Genomic DNA, 18,123 nt, shown 5'->3' with positions numbered 1-18,123 from the left:
GGATTCTTCTGTTCCCTGCCATCAACCCGGATCGTTGCAGGATTCAGTGGCTGGTTTAGTTTCTTTTTCTGAATGGGTCAATGCTAAACCCGCCTTTATTTCCTTGGACTATTCACAAAATGCTTTTACAGAAAGTTATTCCTTACAGGACAATATGCAATTTCTAGAGGACTCTCTGTACAGGTACAAGACACTTGTTTTGGACAATTTATATCTAACTGAATGTATCAAGAAAAGAATTGTGCCTAAGGGCTTAAGGGTGCACAAGTACCCTAATAATGTTGTACATGGTAGCAAATTTCATATGGAGTTACTGCAGGCTTTTGATAGATGTGGATTTGACATTGTTAGGGCTATTATTAAGAAAAATGACAGTGAGATTAAAGTTCTAACCGAGCAGATTTTCAAATGTAATGAGGACATTACAGGTGACTTGCTGTTTCAGGTTGAAACTCATAAAGCCCAGTATTACGAAATACGCAAAAATATTGACAAGCATTGTGACATAATTACCATAAGGAAGTACAACAAGTTGAATCGTGACATTAGGGAATATAGGGAGGGTAGACAATACCCTAACCCACCACATGTTAGAGGCATATATTCCAAGGATTTTCAGTTAAACCATGACACAGTACCTAGGGAGGATGTAATACCACCTACACCTATTTTAGGGGAGGACAATGGTCCTATTAATATGGAGGAACATGCTGATGAGAATTTTTTACCAAGAAGATTCGAACGTATTCGGAATCAGCAAGGGGGACCCACATACCCTGTATATCCGATTTTTTCCCAAAGGAGGGACAATCGGAATCAGGGGAGAGGGAGAGGCAGGAATCAGGCATGGCAATAGATCAAGGCATTTCTGTTAGGAATATTGGGGCGTACCAGGTGTGCAGTAAAAAGGGATACCATATTTACAACTACAGTGATGTATTAGTAACCGAGGCCTCTTTTGATTTATTCACTAAAGGCTTTAAATTTGTACCAGCTAGAGGTAGCCAGTTAGTGAATACTATACTTGATCTAAAAATGTTCATTCGGAAACTTAACCTGCAAAACTTGTTTGGTGATGGGCCAGTGGCTCCTAGTATGTTTTTAAAAAAATCCAGTACTTTTAACCCACCTTTGCATCCCCAGCTCGCTAACTTAGAGAGCAGAATTGAAAGGGAAATACGCAAGGAATTATCTCATGTGCATTTTGACTACAATCTAAGTGACGATGAAATGAAAATACTGCATGATCTAGCACACAATCACACCATTAGAGTGATGCAACCCAATAAGGGAGGGGGCACAGTTTTTATGAGTCAGGTTTTGTATGACAGTAAAATGGGGGAAATTTTGTATGATACTGACAAATATACTCTAACCTCCATTAATGAAATACACCTGTCTTACAAAAAAATTGACTTGACCATAAAAGATATGTTGGATAAGGAAATTATTGAATTTGATACTTTTTCATTTTTTAGAAAACAACCATCCTAAAGTGCCCACAATCTTTGGTGTGCCTAAAATCCATAAATGTGTGGAGGATCCACCACTTCGGCCCATTGTGGCAGCACAAGGTTCCAAAACACATCCGCTTTCTAAGTTTTTGGACTGGAAACTTAAACAGGTTTGGGGGAGAGAATCATACCTACTTAAAGATTCTTGGGAATTTTTGTGCAGTATAACCAATGACCTGTGCAGGCCAAATCTTATGTTCTTAACAATAGATGTGGTTGATTTGTTTTCAGCAATTCCTACGGACATAGGATTGGAATGGTTAGAGGAGGCATTGTGGGAAAGTGCTGGGATTTGTCACAATGATGTGAGTGTAATCATTGGGTTGTTGGAGTTAGTACTAAAAAACAACTACATTTTTTATGCGGGAGAATATTTCCAACAAACCAAGAGGGTATCCATGGGGGCCAACTGTGCACCAACTTATGCAGATATCATCATGGCCGTATGGGAAAATAAATTTGTCCACAAAAGTGGTTATGAAAAAAATTGGATACATTATTCTAGGTTTTTGGATGACATCTGCATTTTTTGGGTTGGCCCAGTGGAGACTATCCAAGAATTTATTACTTATATTGGGGGTACCACGACCTTTTTAAAGTTTACATACAAGATATCTGAGGCACATGTTAACTATTTGGATGTAACGTTAACTAAAGACAAAACAGGGTTTATTTCCACAGTTTACAGGAAGACGACTTTTTCTAATAGTTATTTGCATTTTTCTAGTTCACACCCTGGGTTTCAAAAGAGAGGTATTGTCAAGGGACAGTTCGTTAGGGCTTCCCGTATGACCTCACAGGACCTGTTATTTAATATTGAGTGTGAAAAGTTGTCTCAGATGTTTTTGGAGAGGGGGTACCCCAGACACATGATAGATTCTGTTAAGGAAGAAGTGCTAAAAGGGAGACCTACTAGATTTAAGCCCATTTTGGGGGAAGGTTCTTTGAACAACTTGCAGGGTAATAATCAGACAGACCTCTATAGTAACCAGTTACTGTACATCACTGATTTTAGCAGTAACATTGGTAATATTAGTAGAATTATAAACAACGAATTCAAGTCCTTTCAGGAATTACCAGACATTGGTAGATTCAAGAATTTTACTTTTAAAACTGTATATAGGAAAGGTGTTAATATTAAAAGAATTTTGGAGCAGGATAACAAACCATCTCATCAGGAATGTCCACGTACAGGGACTTACAAGTGTGGACGGTGTTCACAGTGTAAATATATTCTTAACAAAGATTTTGTGTACCTCGAAAGTAGAAGTAGGAGGATAGTTTCCAGAAAACTCTACAATTGTTCATCCTACGGGGTTGTCTATTTGGCGGTGTGCCAGGCGTGCCAGGCATTTTATGTAGGGAAGACCAAAAGGCAACTCCGTAGAAGGATATATGAGCATTATTATGACATGAAAAAATGTGACACCAATAATGCACTTTATAAGCACCTTACTACATGTTCTGGAGGAATTTTTTCCTTCTTTGTATTGGACTCTGTTTTCAAAGAAGCCAGAGGTGGACCCTGGGAGGTAATGTTATCCCACAGGGAAACATACTGGCAAATTTTGCTAGAATCTTATAGATTTCCTGGTATTAATGATTCTGTGTCCATTATTCCATATTTAAAACTTAAATCAGATAGAATTTGAAGAATATTTTTATACATTTTTATATATTTTTACTATACTTAGATCTGTTATGCAACATTGTTTGTGTTTTAATATTTATATATGTACAGTTTTTACATATTGTGTTTATAGTGGGTTTTAAAATCAGTTTAGTTAACAGGGTAAATGAGCAGGATTTTATGATATTTATTTTGTACCTTTAAATGTGGTGTAATTATTCAATTGGAGTGAAGTGCTTAATTTATCCAGTATTTAAACTGGTGTAATCTACCTGTCTTTATCTGATGAAGTCATATCCTTGACGAAAACGTTTGGAAATTGTGTGGCGTTAATAAACTAACTGTTGTGGAATTGAGCACTGAGCCTTCATTGTAAGCTGTTTTTGGAACGTTTCCACTAATTTTCTGGTGGAGTTTGCCCTGGACCGTCTTTTTATTTGACTGATGTTTAAAATTCCTTTGATAGATATGTGTCTGTTGAAAGCGCATGTTTGTGAATACTGTCATGGCTTAGTGGTTAAGTACTGTGACTATAGTGCACAGAATCCTGAGTTCGAGCCCTGTCACTGCTTTTTATTTTCCTGCTGGGCTGACCTGACTGGTTAAGGAACAGTAATGCATGTGTGAGCATGTTTACCTGACTTTGCTCAACTTTGCCTGACTTTGCCCGATGTTGCCCAACATTGCACTAGTTAGGGCGGTGCGCAGCTACGCGCAAAGATGTTGCCGTTGCGTTTGTTAGCGCAGTGTGCAGCTATGCGCAATTGTATTTAAATATGTTCAATACTGGTAAAATGTGCTTAGCAGTGCTTTATATTGCTTAAAATGGGGTACTCATGCCTCAGAATGCATAACCATTTCACCTTTATATAAATATATATATATATATATATATATATATATATATATATATATATATATATATATATATATAAAATTCGTTCACTAATACATTTAACATTTCAATGCTTTTTACAAAACTTATACATAAAAAATGTCAGGAAATATTTTTGTATACAGATTTCCCACAGAAAATGGAATGTGCAGTAGTGGGACTCGAACTGGGAATGCCTCCTCTTTGGGTGAAGGCTCTAACCACTATGATATTGCTATGTTGTTTAATTTGCATATATTTTTCTTATTATCCTCTTCTGATGTCTAAGCTGCTAACTGTAGCCAAGCAATGGGCAAACCCGCACAAACCCGCGCAACTACGGGCAGCTATATCGGAAGAAAAAATTTATTTTTATTTTTAATTTTGTAAGTTGTTTAACATATGGGGGAGTGTAGTGTTACATTGTACACATGTGAGCAGACTCACTCATGTAACTGGAAGTTGTGGCATTTCTTCATTGCAGGGGCATGGATTTTTGGACTGCTCGGCAGTCCGACACGCCCCCTACACTCGTCCGAGCTCTGTGCAAGCTTTAGAGTTGAGGCAGCGCACCCTCATTAATATGCATGGTGTGCTGCCATCATACTCTTACACTGGCACTTCCATGTAAGACTAATCTAGTCTTACATGGAAGATTAGTAAATCCGGGGGAATTAAAATGAATAAATAAATAAAAAAAAAAAAAAAAAAAAAAGCAATAATGGTAAATTATGTACCAACATGTGAATTGGTTCAGGACTATCCATATTTAGGGTCTGCATGATGTTGTCAAACTTGTAAAAGTTCAAAGTCATATGGTCGACACCATATGATCAAACTTTTAAAGGGGGGGGGTGCAGGGAGGCTTGCCCTCCTGTTTTAACTATTCAGGTAGGTTTTTTCTTTGGTTTATTTTTTTATTACATTTTCAACCTTTTAAAAGTTTGACGTTCGAACTTTTAAAAGTTTGATTATGTAATATAGACACCCATATTTATGGGGACGTGTTAAAATGAAGTATTTAGGAGTATGAATTAAAATTATTCTAGTGTGGCAGCTAAGGATATGTGGGAAGAGACTAAACAAAAGATAATATAAAAACTGATAAAGAGGAAGCTTTGCTATATGGATATGGATAGTAAGATACAAGCAGTTAAATGTTTTTAGTCCCTTTAGTCTTATACACAGGTCAAGCATATTGTTATCCACCAGAGAAGTTGTGGATAGCAATTAATAAAGAGCTGAAGGACTATATCTGAGAAGAGGAAGAAAGCAAGAGTCAAGTGCGATAAGCTTAGTCTTCCAGTAGAAGAGGGCAAATTGAGATTATCCAATTAGAAGGAGTATTTCAGAGCTACACAGTTAAGACTCCTATACATAGCACAAGTAGAAACTATAATTCAAACTGGAAAGAAGTGATGATAAAATGGGGGTGAAGCTCAAGAAACAAGGAGAGACTGGGATTTTGGATGCAGGCCTTTAAGGGGAATAACAATAATCATATAGAACATTACATCCATAAAGTAGCAGAAAGTATTCTAAGAACTAAGCCAACATGGGATTGGAGAAAGAAGATTCTGCTTATAGGGATAACTGCAGTTAAAGATGACAATAGGCAAGAGGGGACTGGAATTTACTGGAGAAAACTGGCAAAGGAACCAAGGTATTGGGAGTAAATAACTAAAAATGGAAAGATAATAGAATGGGAAGATGCCAGTAATTTATTTGGACTGCAGGTTAGAGATTGCCTTCCCTATCAGGGATTGATATCAGAGTATAGGCAAAGAGAATGAAATAGGGGGGTCCTAAATGAAAGACCAGCACTGGTAGAGTTTTTAGTAGAATCTAGAACAGAAAAGGATTAATTAATAGAACATATAAAATAATGCATGATAACTATAAGAATCAATCAGAGGCGATTAGAAAGGATTGGAAAGAGAGAATGGATAAGTAATTCACAAAGAAAGAAATGGGAGGATATACATATGTCTCCAAAATATGCAACAAAATCTAGAAGATTTAAGATTTCTGCCTGGAAATATTTACATAGATATTTCTATACCACAGATAGACTCCTGAGATGTTTTCCTCAGGCAGACAATACATTTTAGAGATGTGACAGGGAGGAAAGAGGTAATTGGGAACATATTTTCTGGGAGTGCGGTGTACTGGCAGACTTTAAGGATTTCCTGAAGGATGCACTGTCAGGAGATGTTGGGTGGACAGATTGGTCTGACAAGGGAGATGATTTTTTTCAGCTATGATACAGAATCGGAATTGCCTAGACATGGTAAGGTCTTACTGTGTCTAATAATGGTGGCTGCCAAAAAAGCAATTACTAGAAAATGGAAATCAAAATCTAAACCAACTGTACTAGAAGTAGTGAATATAGTAGCAGAGATAAAAGAACTGGGAATTGAAATATTTAGGAAAGAGTAAAAGCAAACTACATAGGAAAATATGGGAATTGTGGGAGCAATACTTACAAGGGAGGAATGAGGTTTAAAATGTGTCAGGACTTAAATGAGCAATGAAATGATTGAGTGAGAAAGATTTGGTAGATTATAAGAGATGTATAATGTTTGCAATGGGGAGTGTGTCAGTATGGTTTGTGATATAAAATACTTGCAACTAGGGCTGTGTTGGTGTGGTTTGTTTTCAATTGTATGGGTGTGTGACTCTCTATGTAGTAAGTGATGGTTTAATAACAATGTTTCTTGTTTAACAAAAAAAGGCAGGAGTTGAATCATGTATGCAATGTTGTTTAGGTTATATGATACATAGCAATGTATGTGAAGTATAATGTTTGTTACGTTAAATATAGTTTGATTACTTTTATATGAATGTACAATTTGCCTATGTCACAAGTGATAATTCAAAAAAGGTGTTTAAAAAAAGAATACAGACAAGCAGAGGCAGTTGATGTGATAACCCAACTCCATGTAAAAATTAGAAAAAAAGGGTTTATTATACAAATCTTGTTTGTATGTGTGTGTGTGTGTGTGTGTGTGTGTGTGTGTGTGTGTGTGTGTGTGTGTGTGTGTGTGTGTGTGTGTGTGTGTGTGTGTGTGTGTGTGTGTGTGTGTGTGTGTGTGTGTGTGTGTGTGTGTGTGTGTGTATGTATATATATATATATATATATATATATATATATATATATATATATATATATAAATATATGTATGTATGTATGTATGTGTGTATATGTATATGTATACGTGTATATATGGGTTTACTTCACCTAAAACTCATTTGACAGAATTTCATTTGACTGAGACCAAATCACCTAAATTTCAAATTACCAAAAGCTAATTTGACTGAATCTCATTTCACTGAAATCTTAACAATGCTGAATTTCAAAATACTAGATTTTACACCACAGACATGCACACTTACAACACCAATGACTAACTCTTTCCAGAAATTAAACTACTTAGTTACCATCTTAACAAAAAAATGGACAATATAAAAGCAAACTAGCTGTTCCCCCCACAGTCCTCCAAATATATATATATATATATACTAAGACTAGGATCACACTACAGTGGGGAAAAGGGCGCATACCTTTTACATACCTTATAGTACTCTACAGGCTGCCACTATTGCTGGGAGCACACAAAACATCCACCATATTACATTAGATACTATCCAGAAGAATGTAAAGAGACGTACCCACATTTAGAAACGCTGTAGTACTAGTACTTTCCACAGGACTATCAGTATTCTGACAGTCAGCACTGTAAGTTACGGTAATTCTTTTTATTACAAGCAAGTCACAGGTAAAGGGAAACCCATGTCATGTCTATGGCTTAACATTCGATGAAATGAGATTTAGTCAAATGAGTTTTCTGTAATTTGAAAATTAGGTAATTTGGTCTCAGTCAAATGAAATTCTGTAAAATGAGTTTGAGTTTTAGGTGAAGTGAAGTAGACCTGTATATGCATGTGTATGTGCATGTATGGGTCTACTGTATAAGTTTGAAAATACACTTCTTCGAACTCACACAGTAGACCCTGAGTTACGTGAAAGTGCACTTTCGCGAAACCTGCTTCAGCGAATGGGCTACTACTGATTTTAGTGCAGTAGTTACAGACCTTAGGGTTAGGGTGCAGGTCATGGTAAGGGGATAGCCAGTAGGGCTATCCCCTTACCATGACCCATACCCTAACCCTAAGGTCTGTGACTACCGCACCGCAGTAGAGGATAGCCTGTTCTCCACTGTGGTGCGGTAGTCAAGGACCTTAGGGTTAGGGAAAGGGTCATGGTAAGGGGATAGCTAGTAGGGCTATCCCCTTACCATGACCCATGCCCTAAGGTCCATAACTACCACACCACAGTGGAGGACATAGCATGTTTTCCTGCTGTCCTCCACTGTGGTGTGATCCGTTCGTAGAAGCTGAGTTTGCGAAAGTGCACTTTTGAATAAGTGCACTTTCCCATAACTGAATGGTCTACTGCTCTTTTTTGAATACGTGGTGTTCGATGAAAAGCAGTAGACCTGTATATATATATATATATATATATATATATATATATATATATATATATATATACATATATATATATATATATATATATATATATATATATATATATATATATTGTTCCACTTTGAATCATTAAAAGCTTGAAACATCGAAATTATGATCATCGACATCAGAACATCGAATTTCAAACCATCGAAGATTCAAAGGGAACGTAAAAAAAAGAAAAAAAAACTCTAAAAACTATTTTATGCTGGGGGGCTGCACCCCCCACCCCCATCCCAACTTTAATATACAAACTTCGAGATCTAACTACAATGGGGTAAAGGGAAATCTCCATTTTACCACTATATGCAGAAATGCCAAACGGGAGATTTCCTGTACCCTGTCTGCAGTGCCATCACAGAGATGGCACATTCACAGACACAGTGTGCAGGGCACCTTGCTGCCCTGCAGAAACACTAGCTTTTTCCCTTTTTTTTTACTTACCTTTTTCTTCCCCTTGACAACATTGATGTTCTAAACACTCGATGATATGGTCTCGACCATATGAATTTCGATGGTTTAGAATTTCGATGTTTTCAAGTGGAAATATATATATATATATATATATATATATATATATATATATATATATATATATATATATATATATATATATATATATATATATATATATATATATATATATATATATATATGTATGTGTGTGTGTGTCTGTATATATGTATCTATCTCTCTCTCTCTCTCTCTCTCTATATATATATATATATATATATATATATATATATGTATATATGTGTGTGTGTGTGTGTGTGTGTGTGTGTGTGTGTGTGTGTGTGTGTGTGTGTGTGTGTGTGTGTAGCTGAAAGAAGAAGAAGAAGATATACATAAGATGTATGTGCAAATTTATTCAGATACATTTGTACATGTACATATAGATATAGATATAGGTTATCGGCAGATTATGTTTTGAATACCTTTGTCAAACCCAGAAAACCACCAGAAAACCACCAGCACAATTGATCGATCATATGACCAAACATGCCACCAGCTGTTTTACACAAGATTGAAGTAGAGTCCAGTTCAGGGAATTTGCCCTTACCCCACTGTACTGCAACCACGGTGCTGGTATATATAATTACCAGGTGTGTAGGTGGAGAAGGAGAGCTTGTCCCCTGCATGAGACAAGGTTTGTTCTTTTGGCTTGTTTTTTTTCAGTTGTCTGTGGATCCACAAGTTTTGTCATTTGATGGATGTTATTTCCGATGAATTGTTGTACATCCCCACGCACAAACACACACACATACACATATATATCCTGTTATGCTGTCAAAGTTTGGATCCTTTTTGGCCATGGTTTGGGAGTAGAAAAACTACAGGCTTAAAGTTTCTAAGCAAAGCATTAACTTTACTAGAAGAAAAATAACCCTAACCATTGGAGAGTTTTTTTACTATAAGTTAATCTATGGCAGACCTCTCAACTGTTCTTCCTCTGGAAGAATGTCCCTATTTTCAGGTCTGATTTACCTATCCACATAATGCTCCCTTTTTTTTGCAGATATGTCCCTATTTTCAGACTTGATTTACCCTTTCACACAACTTTCTGAATCACCCTCCTCGTATGTGATTTTTGAAGCTGTCTAGCACACAGAAAATTATGCTACAGAACCAACATACTAGCGGCACTGATAATTTAAAGAAAGGGAAGGCACATCTTATATCTCCCTTTTTCAGAACAAACATAAATTATGTTGTATGGTAGAATTTTACAAAATAGCTCATTTTACACTGCCCCTTTAATATGCTTATATTTTCCCATCACTTTTTGCTCTCCCATTCTTACTGGAAAGAAGAGTTACATGGTATTTGGGGTTCAGATTTTATGCTAATCAGATGTCCAGAATTTTGGTTTGATGCGCCTGCTTTTCAAGAGCCTTGGTACCTATTTTTATTGCTTCATAGGTTCTCAGGAGGTTACTAGACTAACGGCTCTAGAGCTGTTGCAAGCCTAGTCATACACAGTGGGGACTTCCCTCACGCTCTAGGCCTCAGACTTTTTTTCTTGTCTTGTGATAACTTTCTCTCTTCTTAAAAGGAAGCCTGTGGAAGGGTCTTTCTGATCATTTTTCCAAAGGTGACACATCTGGTAGTACTGAGAGATTTCACTATGTTGCAATACATATACTCATGAATGTGTGTGTGTGTGTGTGTGTGTGTGTGTGTGTGTGTGTGTGTGTGTGTGTGTGTGTGTGTGTGTGTGTGTGTGTGTGTGTGTGATATTTTAAAGGAACTAAATATAGAATAAAGTCTTGCAATACTCATACAACTGCTGTATAGGTAGAAGAAGATATGGTGGCAATTCCGCTTCTCTGTAATGCAGTCGGAAACCTTAGAAGATGAGTTTACCTCACTTTGTTCTCCTGTGGCAAACCGTATACACATTGACCCAGAATGGCAGAACTCAGAATCACTGCTAACTTTGAGGATCTCTGGACAGAGTGTTTAAAAAATCTTCCAGTTACACTGTCTGGTTTGTATTCATTGTTACAGTTTAAACACATGCAATAAGCATTTATTAGTGCTTCTGCAAAGTAGTACTTACATTAGACTTTTATGAAAATATAGGAATCACTTGACTCCTCAAGCCAATCTGCTTTTGTCACTCTGCAACTTCAAAGAAGAAGAAGAGATGTTAAATTCCTAAAGGCTTAAAATGTTTATGGCCTCATGGGAAGAAAAAAGCAGCTCACAATGGCAATGAATAGGAAAAGAGCTATGGATTCCAGCAGCCACAGTAGGTTTATGACCCCAAAGGGTAGGAAAGAGCAAGGGCTCAGATAACTTGCTGTGTGTGTGTTTTCCTTGGCCATTAATTAAAAATATACTGAACAACAATATTACACAAGGGATGGGGTGGAAAATTCCTACAGAAAATATCATGAGATTTTATTTATAAGATGGCATAATGAGAAACTGAGAAAACTAAATATTGTTGAAATGTTTCCAGGAGGAAAAACAGCTATGTCATGATTCGTATATTATTATAACAAAAGGATCATTTTGTAAGAAGGACAAGAATACATTCTGGGAGAGGAAACTAGTGTATGCATGGTATACTTTCAACATGGCTTAAAGTCTTTGAAACTATGTGTTGTGATTCAGAAGGGCCAGCTCATTTCAGATCACCATGTTGGCTATGCAAAAAGGTCCTTACCATAAGCAGTTAAAGCAAATTCCAGTTCTTAATTAACTGCATCTGCTCCCCATTTAATAACCTTATTCCCTATACTCAAACCATTTTCTCATTAAATTGCTCATGTATTAATGTTTTCCAAGCCAACGTTCTCCTCTACTCTGAAAAATGTGCTTACAGCTGTTAAACTATGTATGGCAATTCATTTTGGATTGCAGCACATTTTTTACATATATAGTTGCAGATTATTTTGTGTTGTTATATCTTACTTGTTTTGGTATGAAGAATGAATGTAATGTAATATTTGACTCGTGAAGAAAAGAAGCAACATTGTTGCAAACATAGGATGCATCTTAAACTCCATGTGGCATCATAGGATTATACTTAAAAAAAAAACTTTATTGATGTCATGTTTAAAAACTGGAAAAGGGCTATAGTCATTTATCTGTCAGTCTAAACAAAAAAATATGATACTGCAGTTTGGCTGAAGACAAAGCAAAATAGCTCCCTTGTAAATATCACTGCCTTACTGAACAAGGGTCTGGGTTCAGTCCTACAAACTAATCACTGCCAGAGTGGTGCATCTTCATGCAGGGGTCCAGGTATTGTAGCTTTTTACCACCTCTCAAAAACAATTTAGTTGACTGACTATTCTAAATTTGTCCATATATGCTACATACATATATATATATATATATATATATATATATATATATATATATATATATATATATACATACATACACATATTTATATATATATATATATATATATATCTATATATCTATATCTATCTAAATATATATATATATATATATATATATATATATATATATATATATGTATATTTGTTTTTTAGCATATCCTTGTATCTGTAATACGTTTTATTAATTTCTTATGTGATCCTGTTCACCTGGGCTGTGTCTGCAAATGGTGCATTGACATCAGTGCACTACACTGGAAAACAAAAATAAATAAATAAATAAACAAATAAAATTATTCATTGCTTTGAAACTCTTGGTACCTATGTATGCAGCATGTGTTACACCCCCTGTTTCAAGTGGTAATGAATTATGACACAGTTTTAGAAATAGTAAGTATATCTGCAAAAATATATTATTAGATATGATCAAAAGTAATTACACTTGTGTTTGAAACTGAAAGCACAAACAACCCTACAAAGGAAGTTTAAGGAGTGAGAATAGAATAATACATTTGTTTACAATACTGGCATTTTTGCTCAGCTTTAGATAAAGTGCTGTATGTCTAAAAGCAAATTTAATTATCAGGTGCTTAGTGATATTTAACTGTTTATATATATATATATATATATATATATATATATATATATATATATATATATATATATATATATATACATGTAGGTAAATGACTGTGTAGTTTTTAGACTGTTAAACCAGCATTTACCTTTTTATTCAACACAGGATTCAAAGGCTGCCTTAGTGGGTACCATACTAGACCACTGATAGTAATGAATATGCATTAGACAAGTCCCTGACAAAGCTTTGATTCAGATACATTTTCATACTGATGAATATAAAAAGTATCATTTTAAGAATATGTGCTGTGTGGTGTTAATCAATAACCTTCATGATATACAAATATGGCCAGATGTTGCCTAGTAAGTAGTAACCTTCATGAGGAAACCAAAGCACATAATTTCTAAATTAAAATCTATTTCTTATTTATGGAAGATTGAGCGTGTAACATTTGAAGGTAAAAGTGTTGCATAATGTCCATGGCTCTAATAAGAGCACAGTCTCTTCTATTTGTATGCATGCTTTTTTTAATATGCTATATTCTCTGAGCTGCAAATGAATAATGTCTTGTCTTCTGCTGATGATATCATTGGTCTCTGTCTACAAATTGCTTAAGTCTAAGCAGTTTATTTAAGTGAAACAGTGTTCCCAGGTCATCTCTGAAAAGAACCATTTGAGCCATCTATACCGTGAACACTTAGCAAATGAATAGCTTAAAAATAAAGCAAAATCAACGTCTGTCTATATGAAGTAATGGAGTGCATGAAGCACTGCATGTAATCTACGTATTATACACTATAGTGCATTGCAATACAAATCTTCTGAAATCGGTCTCTGGAGCCAGATTTGTAGGATGACCCATTGAAAGTTAATAGAAATTATGAATGAAGAACATTATAATGACCTGAAATTAAATAACTTCCCTATGGAGAATGCACACTGATTTTAAAGAGTGATGCCTGCAGTAAATATTCCTGACATCAGACTTAGTAATGCATTTCAGAAGAAAATGTTATGTCATTCTATTAATCAGCTAAAAGAGTGCCTATTACCATTTATATTAAACTATTGACAACAGAAATATAAAACAAAATTGAAATCACCCGCTTTGGGTTTTATACTAAACTATAAGATGAAAATTCAGTCTAAATGATGCAACAGTTTATCTAGAATGATTTTATTTAAAAACATACAGCTAGTTTGAAGAAGAGTTTTCTAAAAGACATATATCCATATTGTGAACTAATTATTTAGGTAGTCCTAATGCTGCAAATATAATCCCAAACATCTTAACAAGGCATTCTTTTGGCATTCATTGATGCTTTAAGTATGTAACAAAGATTTTACTTCCAATTTTAAATGTTGCAGCTTGGCTCTACTTTATTTTTAATAACTTGGCAATTATGGTACACTCAGATGCAATTGATGGTGAATTATGCAGCAATGATGAATGCTGCAGATGTGGAATAATTTTTGTTTTGGTGCATTGTGAAAATGAATTCATTGAGCTATGTGTTCAGTACTATAGTATTCATATGTAATGGTCCTTTGGCTATGGATATATAGTATATACTTGCATTAAGAGCTAATACATTTTAATTGCAAATAGCAGCTAGGTTGCACTGAGTTGAAAATATTTTAGATGTCCCTTTCAATTAAATAGCAGCTACACTGATTTATCTAATTATGCTGAGTATGAAATCTGCACAAGTTTAACAAACTGTCTTCTTTGTTTTCCTTAGACATTGAGTAATGTAAGTAATCAGATTTATTTTGAATTCAATAGCTCATATCTTAGGCCATGCATTTGTGTCCCTGGAGGAATACTGTATATATTCATTGATTAAAGTTGCCCTAGTATCTTTTAATTTGCAACGGTTAACAAATAACCTTGCAATTTCAGGCATAAATGCTCCCAGGAGATTAACTGCTCTCAGAGTATGTACAATGGAAATGTTGAGTACACTTAGTAACTAACTTCAAAGCAAAATACATATTGACAGATTCAGTAGTTAAAGTGCAAACTGTTTATTTATTTTGTTCATCTGATTATGTGGAAAACAGCACCTATCTACACGAGTGTCCTCTGTCTAATCCCATATTAAATGCAAATAATCACAAAACAAACACAAAAATAAAGATATTTAGGAGGTGTTAAAACATGAACACAATATGACAAGGCAGTGTTCATTGCAAGACTTGTACTAATATATATATATATATATATATATATATATATATATATATATTACTCTTTGATAACTAACTAAATAATAATAATAATAATAATAATAATAATAATAATATTAATAAAGTCAACATTTTAAAGAATTATAAAGAACAAAAAATAATTCTTCATAAATGGAAATATATCCCCAAGCTTTATCAAACTTAATTTTTAATAATTAACATTATACACCAGAACAGTCATAAAGGGTGAAGTGTATACAGCATGCATAAAGCTAAATGCTTAAATAAGAAAGTTGTACAACTTGTTAATATGTCCTGACTTCAGATGAAGTATACATATCATGTCTATGACTTACAAAAGTTGTTATATACAATTTTATTTTAACTCACAATCTATACAATCTATAAGATTAGCAAGAGGACAGAAAGAATATTACTTTAGAGTTCAGCAAATCATATAACGTATAACCAGACTATTGCATACTGTCAATGATACTTAATTGTTTAGTCCTTTTCCTTTTGTGCTTGTTGGCTTGCAATACTCCCTTCCACTCCCACTCATCTAACATATATTTGTACACACACACACACACACACACACACACACACACACACACACACACACACACACACACACACACTGCAGGAAGTAAGAATCAGCCTGTTTATGATATAATGCATTTCGAAAAACAGACACTGCAGCTCTTTGATTGCTAATATTGACACTTTCTTAGAAATGTTGAGCAGCTTTTATCTTCTTCTGAATGGAAAGCTACACCTTTGTTTGCTTTGTGACAAGAACAGTTATAGCCTTCAAAAATAACATTTCCTCATGTTGTCTTAATCATCTATAAAATAATTAATATAAATATTTGTCAGCCAGAAATGTAATCTCTGTGCATTTTAGGCAGTTTTTAGAGCAGATCCACTGCTTTGTCCTGGAAATTTCCATGTTAACAATACTTTGTATCTCTACAAAAACAAAAACAGGAATGCATGGAGAATAGCTGACCCCATCGTGGAGTGACCAGCAGTATACACTTTTTTATTTGTTCCAAAATCACTGCAATCAGTTAAACTTCAAGCAGTCAGCAGGAGGTAATAGCACTCCAAATCTTCAGAAGTACATATTTTACCCCAAATTCCAAAATAAAGTTTCAGACAGCATAGCATGCCAAAAGAAGACATCAGCAGCAGACATGATTCCTTAATGGACACTAAAACCAGACCAAGCAATTATTTATTCAGAATAAGATAACTGCAGACTCTTTGCATGCTCATCATATTCCATAACACAATGGCATGCTCTCAGTGCAATCTAAATGTGACAGAGTACTTTGCCAGCATTTTTCTGAAAGCATTTGGTAGAGGCCATTTCTGCTTGCCTTTAACATTACTTTATTCTACAAATTCCTAAGCAGTCCTGTGAGTTTTGCAAATATAGCTTACAAAAAAAACACTCAACCAGCATTTAATGCACTAGAGTAGGCTGCAGTACTGCAAGCTATAATAGAGGATGATCTGCAAATGCATCCCAGAAGGCAAGTTACAGTTAAGCCATCTGCCTGACCAAGAAATAACAGATAAATACAGAATAGATAGACAGATAGGGTAAGATGTGTGCAGGACATGTGCACTGCACATGTACGCTTGCAGCCTGTGAGGAAACCCAGTACCAGTACAAACAAAAGTGTGCCAGAGTCTGGGTATACCCGCCACTGGGACATTTCAGCACCATATGGGAGATGCTGTAGGAGTATCCCAGACAGCTGCTAGTCACATTCTCACATAGCTCCTGGCAGTAATGTGCACCAAGGTGTATGAATACATCCACTTCCCAACACCAGCCATGGAGCACAGAAATGTCATTCAATAGTTCTATGCCATTGTCAAATTCCACTATGTCCTTGGTGCAATCAACTGCACCCATATCCTAGTCATCACCCCAGTGGTACCTGATGCCTAACTGTACATCAACAGAAAAGAGTGGTCATCACTCAGTTGCCAGGTGGTGTCCTCTGCAGATGGCCTCATTACTAATATCATGGCAACACACCCTGGCAGCGTGCATGATGCAGCAATTTGTAGGGAAAGTACCCTGAGAGCTGTATTTCAACATGATGAAATAATGGACGAGCTCCTACTAGGTAAGGACATGATCACCACTATACAGTAAGCCATAGCCAGATATTGCAATAGGAAGCAAGATGACCAAATATCCATTCTCATCATCCTAAAAACAGATGACTGCAGTTATCCACTGGAGCCTTGGCTTATGACACCATACAGAGTCTCATCAATACATACCAAGGATGCTTTACAATAGAGCATAAACTGTAACACAACACAAACCACCATCAACTGTGTGTTTGGCATGCTGAAAGCAAGATACAAATGTCTGGACACATCCAGGTTTGCAATATACACCAGAAAAGCATCACAGATAGTCACTGTGTTGGCCAAGCTACACGATGTGATAATTTTCAAATCATGATAACCTACCTACCTCAGGTGTATGTGAACTATCCCAAGAAACCTGGTTACCAGACCTAGAGCTATAAGAACCATCACAGGATGATCAAGAGGCCACAAGGGTGAGAAAACATAGGTGTGGGCAATGGAGAATGTGGCAGTATGTCCTAGCTCAGGCAACACTAAAGTATATGACACCCACCTTTGAGCCATGACAAGCCACATTTATGGAAGTACACAGACTAAACAGTGATGTTCACACAGTGCTGCCCAACAACAGCAGCAAAGAGCATGACTAATGGAAAGGAAACCATTAATTGCCCTCTTTGAACAGTATATATGATAGAGGCATATGAGTTATCTGTAATACCTTATACACACAGCGTAGCAAGGAACATATGTGGATATCTACAGAGGAAACATCACCTCATGAATTCTCCCTGCAAGATATATCATGAAAGATGGCCACACTGGCATATGTG

This window comes from Protopterus annectens, chromosome 3.part0 (genome assembly GCF_019279795.1).
Source record: "Protopterus annectens isolate FY-2018-M chromosome 3.part0, PAN1.0, whole genome shotgun sequence".
Taxonomy (NCBI): Eukaryota; Metazoa; Chordata; order Ceratodontiformes; family Protopteridae; genus Protopterus; species Protopterus annectens.
Note: the sequence above shows the minus strand (reverse complement) of the source record.